Below are 9,146 nucleotides of genomic sequence, written 5' to 3'. Positions count from 1 at the left end.
CACACACACACACACACACACACACACACGGGAGAGGTACAAATATGGTTAGCCCATTTTAACACTACATTTAGCCCTGTATGTTAACTTTTATACACATTTTTTTTACAAAATGTATACAGTGTGATCATGCATACACACAACAATAACATATCAATTCATTAGAATTAGAACTACTAAATCACACAACAACAAAAACAAAGATAACTAGGAGGGAACTCGGAGAGCGCAAACCTTTGGCAAGGCCAAAATGCCCTTTCTCATAATGTTAACAAAAGTGAAACTAATTCCGCCCCGTTTTTCAAATCCGCTCCAAAATGTAATGGGTTCTTCTTTGGCCCATGTTACACCCTTCCACCAAGTTTCATAAATATCGGGCGAGGACTTTTCTGGTCACTGTGACCACATTATTTCCTAGAAAATCCTAGAAAAAAACAAACATAAAACTCTTTTCATTGTGTTGATACCTCTTTCTCTTTAAACATCCCAATCTGCCACCACAATACCACAGCTACTGCTAATTTTCTCATTCCCAACCACCGGCTTGACAAGTATGGCTTAATGGGTGGTGGACTGAGCCTTGACTCTGTTTTTTTTTTTCTGAAACAAACTGCTGGAACCTTACTTTTATTAGACACAGCCTGGCTCTTGGCATGGAAACGTGGGTCATGCAAGGACATCACAGCATAGGAAAAAACAGCCTGGCCAGAGCCTGCAGCAAAGCACTAAGAGTGGCAGGGATCCAGCAAAACCAATAGTAGTACACTGGTCACTAGAGGGTCATTAAATACACATGTCTCAGGGAGGATACACTCACATGCAACACTAGTCAAGTGTTGTTAGGTGATTGTATTGACATACTGTATATAACATGTCTATGTTACCTATGATGTTGGATCTAGTTCAAAGTTAGGTAAGGCTGCAATGAAAAGCCTTTTGGACTACATACAAAATACAGCCATGTCCCTTATGTTCATCAAGCATTTGAGTAGGTTTGTAGTTACTAAGCAACCGTCATGTAGCCCCTCTCAGGCTAATCCGCCCAGGCCGCTGTGGCTGCATGGAGCCTTCGATGCACACTGATCCATCACCTTGGATCACCAGCGTCCTTTGTCCACAGGAGCAGCGCTCAAGCAGCACACTGCATGACTTTAGAGAGAAGGCTTTTTTTCTTTATTGCATCACACAGCCTGGTCATTTAGCCCTGAAAAATAACTAATCTTCTGTATTGATATAGAGTCAGGGCTGGGAAGATGGGTACATTTGTCACCGTGTCCCCTGCCGCGGTTTATCTGCCCTACAAATAAATCTCGCTTCCTCTTTTGACTTTCCAACTAATCACCAGAACTAAGTCGATACAGCTGGGACAAAATGCGTCAGCCGAGGTCTAATATGAAACTGTTGTGAAAGTGACAGACTATTTTCAAATGTCTTAGCGCAACGTTATTATCTAGAAGACAGGAATGCCACTAATGTGATTTGGACAGGAATTTCCCTCATTCCCCAAGACAATCTTCAGTGTGTTTCAAAGAATTTCTCGTGAAAACAGAAGCTTTCCTGGGATAGGTCTTCCTGGAATTGAGTGTTTATTTGTACTATACTTGGAAAAAAAAAAACTATTAACAAAAAATTCTTGTTATTCCTTTTACGTTGGATAGTAAACAGGTTTCAACAAAAGCAAACCCCAGGTGTCATTAAGGTTTTTGTTGTTGTTAATGAAGTCTACAACTTGATATTTTACAGTTCTAGGCTTCCTCAACATAGAATGCTGAAATGCAGAATGTAGTGCCACATTATCTGTCAACATCCTGGGTTTAAAGTGGTTTGGGACATTTACGTTTATCCACTCTATGTGCTGTTTTTTGTCTCAATGTTACACTCTCCAATAAAGGCATATGTAAAATCTTAGAAATATGTGCTAAATTAGTTACATCATTAGTTGCCTTGGTCTACCTGTTTATATATGTTGTTATGGCAAACCAGACACATATACCCAAACCCACTTTTAATCACTAACATCTGGCTTTTGTCTGCAGAGGGAAGGTTACAATCAGCATTTATTCCCTAATTACTGCAAAAGACCCGGTATTTACTGGCTCCAGCTCCAATCGGCAGTGATGAGAACATGAGTGTTTTCTGGTGTGATGCTATGACCTGCATCGCCTCCGTGGGTAACTTCTGTCATCTCTGCCCAAGCAGCGCTCAGACATCGTTCCAAATTAGTTGTGATCGAGTTTGAAAGAGAGACGGAATAGGTAACAAATGTAAAAAAAGATGCAAACACCGTAACATTGTCAGTAGCCTCCATGCTGCTCTCTACTACTGTTTCCTGACCCTGTTTTGTGGATTTGATTGCCTATTTTTAGTGGGTTTATACGTTTGAATAACCTCCATATGCACACCAGTTTTAAAGGAAAGCAGATCAGTTTTTGGAAGAAGTAGTTTTGAGAAATACTCTCATTCACTTTCATGTCAAGCGTTAAATGAGAAGAGTGAAACCTCTCTGGTGTCTGTATGGTAGCTAGAGCCAACACATGCTATCTTAGCTTATCAAGCCTGTAAACAGGGAAACAGCTAGCTTGGCTCTTAAGTTAATTGGCATTTCTCTAAACCAATCAAAATCGTCATGGGTGGCGCTAAACACTGGACGGAGACCTGGTGCCACTGGAAAACTGCCTCGGGAAGGAACTTGTTTTGGAGAAACACGTATGTCCAAAAGCTGTTTTAGTCATGCAACAGAACACTCCGATTGGACAGAGAGTCTAGCTAGCTGTCTGGTTTTACCCTGCAGAGATCTGAGGAGCAGTTAACCATAGTCTTCAGAAATCCACCGGGGCAACGGGGCAATCCCGGAAGTGGAAGGTCGTGATATTGACTAGAAAGTCAATGCTCTTGGCCAAGAAATAGTTTGACATTTAACCCCCGTAAAACCCCAACTTGTCGATTTGACACTTCACTCTGTGTATGGATTACTGTGCAGATCTCAGGTCCCCCATTGCCAGACCTTTCTCCACAGCGCTGTGTCAGTTGGAGTGAGTGCTCCCGGAAACCATTGCACTTGAATGAGGAGTGGAGCTGAGCAAAGTTTTGCATAATTTAGACACACATATCCTGTTCCTTCATTAGCTGTTTTCACCTCACATGACCACTGGTTTACACGGCTGAGGGGTCATGGACTCCGAGTTGAAACTGAGCTGTTAAACAGTCTCTTGCACGAAGAATTCTTTCCGTGCTTGTAGCGTCCCATCAATAGAAGCAACTCAAAATGTGTTAGTTTACCATGGGTTTATAAAGCATGTCTATCCAAAACTGTTAAATGTTACACAGTGCACCAGAAAGGAAAATAGGTAGTAGTAAATACATTCGATGGATTTGTCTTTCTTACATCATGTTAAAAGCCTTTTTTTAATCAATATAGCAGATTTTAAAGAAGGTCTCCAAGGAAACACGCTCTACATTCAGACATCTATCCTGAGCAAACACAACACACTTGGTACTACTGGGTTAATATAACTGTTTTCATTAAAGGCATAATAGAACAATGATGTGCCTTCATCAAATATAGGAGATATTGTCCCAGCTGCTTCTTGATGATAATAGCTTTTAAACACAATCTGAAATTCTTTTGAGTATTTAAAACCTTTTTTTTAAATGTTTATGCTCCTTATTTCACTATCAAATACACTGCCTTTTTCTGACAGAGATGGCGTTAGGACCTTATTTGCTCTTGTTTGAGGCTAAATAGAACAAGACCACTTTGGGACTTTCCCAAAAAAGTCTCTTAAATACCAAACCAGCTAAGTAAGGGGGTTTCTGCCAACATAGACAAGACCACAAGGAGATTATAACATCTTGACAGTAAACATAATTGAAATATTAAGCGTTATAGTTATGAGGCAGTGCTCAGGAAAAAACTAAAAAGGCTGTAAGCTGATATTTAACCTACTACAACATGTCTGGAAACACCTTGGAAGTACTGTTAGGGAGAGTTTACTGTGAGCTATTTAACACGCAGAGCCCTATTTTAATGATCTAAGGTGTGAAGCGCCTGGCGCAGGTGTGTTTAGGGCGTGTACAAATCCACTTTTGCTAGTTTGATGGCGAAAAAAAGGGTCCGTGCGCTGGGGCATGGTTCAAAAGGGTTGTACTTAGTGTCTTCATTAATTCATAGGTGTGTATTGGGTGGAACATGCAATAAACCAATCAGAGTGTTATCTCCCATTCCCTTAAAAAGCCATGTGCGTTTGTACCTTGGCACATTGCTATTATGATGGTGCATTTGCAACGCAATATTTTTATTTGTCATCTTTTGCATGTTTGTGTTGTGCTGCGCTTCCTTGTGTGTGTGTGGAACAAGCATAGTGTGCACGTGCTGTGCACGAGCCTAGGCACATTTTACCAATGCGCTGTTAAAATAGCAATGAAACGCTGCGCTATTGACTTTAGACTAGGTTTTTGTTGGTCAATGGCACCGAACACCTGAACACAACTCCCTGTAAGACCAGCACACCCAGGGGTGCAGCACCGCCTTATAACTATAACATTTAATGGGTCATGGGTCAATGGCTCTGAACACCTGAACACAACTCCCTGTAAGACCAGCACGCCCATGGGTGCAGCACTGCCTTATAACTATAACGTTTATTGGGTCATTGGTCAATGGCACTGAACACTTGCACACAACTCCCTGTAAGACCAGCACGCCCATGGGTGCAGATGCATTTGCTATTTAAACAACGTGGGCGCTGGATGGTCTTAAACTAGTAAAAACACTTTGCGCCATGCTGTGCCGGGTGCAAGATAGCGCCCTAACTGTTAAGGTGTGTGAAAGGTTTGTATGAACCGCTGGTATCAGTTCAAAACTTAATTTTGAGTCGATCCCACATTGTCCCACATTATCTCGCACACATAAATTGTCCTTCAAAAATACATTTGCACCTGTTAAAGTCACATTTGCTAAAAAATACAGTTTCCAACTGTTTTAGGCCCCTTTTTGTAAATTATTCTTATATATTTGTGATGTGTTTTACATGTTCAGTAGGAACACATGGGGAACTTATTGAGAAACTGTCTAATGCCCTGTTGATCTTGGTCTTATTGTTGCTGTGAAAAATATAGAATGCCACCGGCTTTATCCTTTAAGGCATGGGTGGAGCAGTCAGTAATCCTGTTTCCCAAAAAACAACCTACGCAAGAGAAAAGGCTGGCGGAAAGCAAAGCAGAATTGGCAGGCACTCTTGATTACAAGGTACAGTCACATCCGCATTTGAAACAGCAAAATGAATGCCAAATCAATTAATCTTGTTCATTCATAATCATTGATGCGGTCAGTGGATTTGTTCTTGTGGGTGAAGTACTGTGACTTTGACGTGCCAATTTGCGACCAACAACAAGTTTTCTTGTCAGACCAGTGAGGGGTCAGAGAACTGGACCAACCATGATAAATTAACAAACATGTTAACGCTACCTGAAGCGTTTTATTTACACTTCAAGTCATTTTTTGCTGACAATACACACAGACACATAAGGTTGTTGCCTAATGAAAAGGCCTGAATAAATCTATTCATCTACGTTTTGCCACCAAGACGGAGGTAGTGTGTCTCTCTACAAACCCAGAATGCTCTGGTTTGCAATCCCACAGACTCCTCCTTCCCTTTCGCCCAGCAGGGTGGAAGCAATACACGGGAACTTCTTCGGTATTGAGGAGCTGCAGTGTTTATTCACGGGCAAACTGCTGGAGACAACTCCAACTAGATCGGCAAAGCCTCCCTGCCTTGCTGCTCGAGGCTTTGAATTTGACTCATCAGAACAAAAAAACTGAATAAACACTTGTCTCAGTGTCGCATGAATGCTGTCGAGTGTGAGACTGACGTGACGATGCGGTCGAGACGGCGGGTAACTGCTATTTGTTAACTACTTGAAGACAACAGTCATGCCAGTGGCAAAGCAGTGGAACAAGCGCAGGCATGTGGAGTCAACTGTGGAATGCAACGGGACACCAGCACAGGAGAGCCTCTATGGGAGGTGTTAGAAAAAACCCTCGTTCTTTGATTTGATGAGGAGGAAGAGAGGCTAGGGTGTCAATGTAGAATTCAGACAAAAAGAATTAATGAAACAGTGAAAGTGATATGACAAAGACAATGAAACACAAAACAAAACAACACTGCAGCTGACGGTGGTCTGGGCGATACGTTCCCTCTTCAGAGACATATAGAACAGCCCTGAATCATTGTAAACCTCCGAATTATATTCTCTACACCTGGGGGCGGATCCTTATCACCTGGTGTATTTAAACCCATTCTCATTGGCCCGCCGTTGGCACGGTGACATATAGGACATGGCTTGTTGGCTTCTTGGCTGTCCATTGAGGAAGGACATGGCTCTAAACTCTGCCCCTTTGGGGTCGTTTTGGGTCACAGATCAAAAGGTTCTATCGTTTAAATGAGAAACTCTCACAAAAATACAGGAATCAACATTCCATTATCTTAGGCTAGTTGAGACACCAGGGGGTAGGAGACTGGAGGTTACTTCCTGTTGTGTCGCAAAAGGCTTCTTTCTATATGTTAAATGCCAGACTTGACTTGATCAACAACTTTTAGAAGGTTGGGCGGGTGTTAAGCAGTGGAATGCTAATTAAGGCTAGATCAGTATTCAATCAATCTGGCTGCAGAGTATACAGAAAACAGAAGTACGTTGTTTTTTAAAACATTGTTTAACTTTTTAAACTCAACCGAGGTTAATATTTATGAACACACACACACAAACACACACACACGCATCTGCTTAACTTTATGATTGGGATGCTTCACATAGGGGCAGTGTTCTCTCACCTACTGGACCGGTGCTACCAGTTACATTTTGTTCTGTGTTTTCAATAAAAAGATGTGAATTACACACAGAACTCTGATTTCTTTAGTCCAGGGATTATATGCTACATTGCAGTTGAATTAAATGTGTTATTTGTGTTTTCTAAGTTCATTTGATTTGTACAAGGGATTCTTAAAATGTCCAAACTCTAGCTAGCTAAACTCACACAGTCAGTCAGTCATGGATATATGAAGGGTTTTATTACCTGAAAGAAGGGAAGCAGTGGAAAAACATGTTATACAAATATATAATGTGTTGATGTTCATTTATTTGTTGTGAGTGAGTGAGTGGGTGAGTGATTAATTGCGCGAGGGAACGAGTGAATAAGTGCGTGCGCGTGAGTGTGTGAGTGGGTGACTGGACAAAAGTTTAATATTCCAATAAACTAAGTAGAAGCATTCTGTTTCTACTCAATACTAAAACCGATTACTTTACTTTACAATTACTAACAACTACTAATATTTTAACATCACAATTAATTAATGAATTGACTAATCTGGAAAGTAAATAACAGTTTTTAGGGTACACATTAAACATTTCCAGTGATTAAGACACATACTTGAAAATGAAAATAGGGTGCCATATGTGCATACAAACTATCAAGATAAAGCTTGTTTATCAAAAACATTCCCGGGGCAGGATCACCCCGGACCCCCTCATAGAAAGTCTTGGCTAAGCCCCCAATGTCCTCAAGTCCTAGAACTGCCCCACATGCAGTCCTTTGACAGCTTCACGTGGCTGAGGTCAGTCAGTTTCTCACTGTAGCAACAACTACACATCAAAGATGTCGCTGTCTTGTCAGTGTGTATGTTTCTAAAATCTAAAATTAGCTGAGAAGCACAAGATGACCAGATGTTAAATCAGAGGAATATGAGGGTCTCTTCTTCCTCCCCTGCTATTTCTGGGTTGTGGACATATTAGCGTAAGCCATAGGTTTTACTTCCCACATGCTCTTATAATATGTGCAGTGAAAGGAAGGTTGGAATACACTTGAGACTGTGCTAAAAATATAAAGTGTGTCCAGTGTGCAATAAAATAATGTCAATTAGAATAGGTTGGAAAAAAACATTTTTACAGTTAAAATATAATAAGTAATATTTTATGGCACTTATGTTGCTGACATGATGGGTAATATTACTCTTATAATGATGCAGGTGGACATTATAAAGGACAAAGTTCCAAACACTATGCTGTCTCAGCTGCTTAAAATGACAAAATTATCATTTGCATTATTACAGGAAAAAAAATATTATTGATTGATGGCATTTTAAACGTCTGGGCTGTGATATGATTGCAGCACAGGTATGATTTATGTACAAAAAGAGTTAAAGAGTGACCTTTCTTTACAATTACTCTAGCATCTCTCCCTTTGTTGTGTCTTCATTTTTTAAAAATTGGATCTCCCTGCTGTTTTTTTTAAACTTTTAATAACACTTCTTGGGGTTTCTTTTCTTTTTGAAGTTGGATTTGATTTCTGCAGTGCAAAAAAAAAAAAAAGACTCTTCTAAACAGTCCTATTTTCTTCATTTTTTTCAGCAGTTTGCTCGATTGTAATTCAAAGAACACAATGTACCTACAATGGCATATTGTTCCAAAACAAAAAGCGACTCGCCAAAGGTGCTTATTTACGTACAGCGGTGGCTCTTTTCGATTTCACTGCCTTTCATCAGAAAATCTTCGACTGATCTTTGACATGCGTTTTGTATGATCCTCCTGAGCTGAATGCTGAACAGTTTCAGTTACCGCATCGAGCTGGAGGGTGTTTATACGGATGTTACTATGGAGATATGCCTCTCCGCTCTCTCTTATGTAAGAAAGTTTAAAATTCAATTTTCCGAGGATGAAAGAACAGTGAGCCTCAACCCCTGAAAGAGAGAGAGAGAGAGAGAGAGAGAGAGAGAGAGAGAGAGAGAGATTCAGAGAGGGTGTTCTTGCAGCCATCAAGGTTGTTAATTAGCTAAACAACCTTACGGATTCTACAAACTTTCTTTTAAGTTCACTCTCACCAGATATTATCATCCTGATTGAATTCATGAATATTTTTCCTTTACTGTTCATTGTTTTTTTTATGATTTGTGGCAGCTAGTACCCTTGGTTCCTCCAAACCTACAGCAATCCACAGTGAAAGGTTATGTACATAGGGTCAGAGTGATGTATCTGATAAGAATAAAGGCACATAATTCAGTAGCTGCAAATAAATTAGGACCAACAAGGCGGCTGTGGCTCAGCGGTAGATGGTTGGTGGTTCGATCCCTGGCCCTGCAGTCCCATGTCGAAGT

Source organism: Etheostoma spectabile, chromosome 18, assembly GCF_008692095.1.
Source record: "Etheostoma spectabile isolate EspeVRDwgs_2016 chromosome 18, UIUC_Espe_1.0, whole genome shotgun sequence".
Classification (NCBI taxonomy): Eukaryota; Metazoa; Chordata; class Actinopteri; order Perciformes; family Percidae; genus Etheostoma; species Etheostoma spectabile.
The sequence above is the reverse complement of the archived record's forward strand: the minus strand, read 5'-3'. Positions refer to the sequence as shown.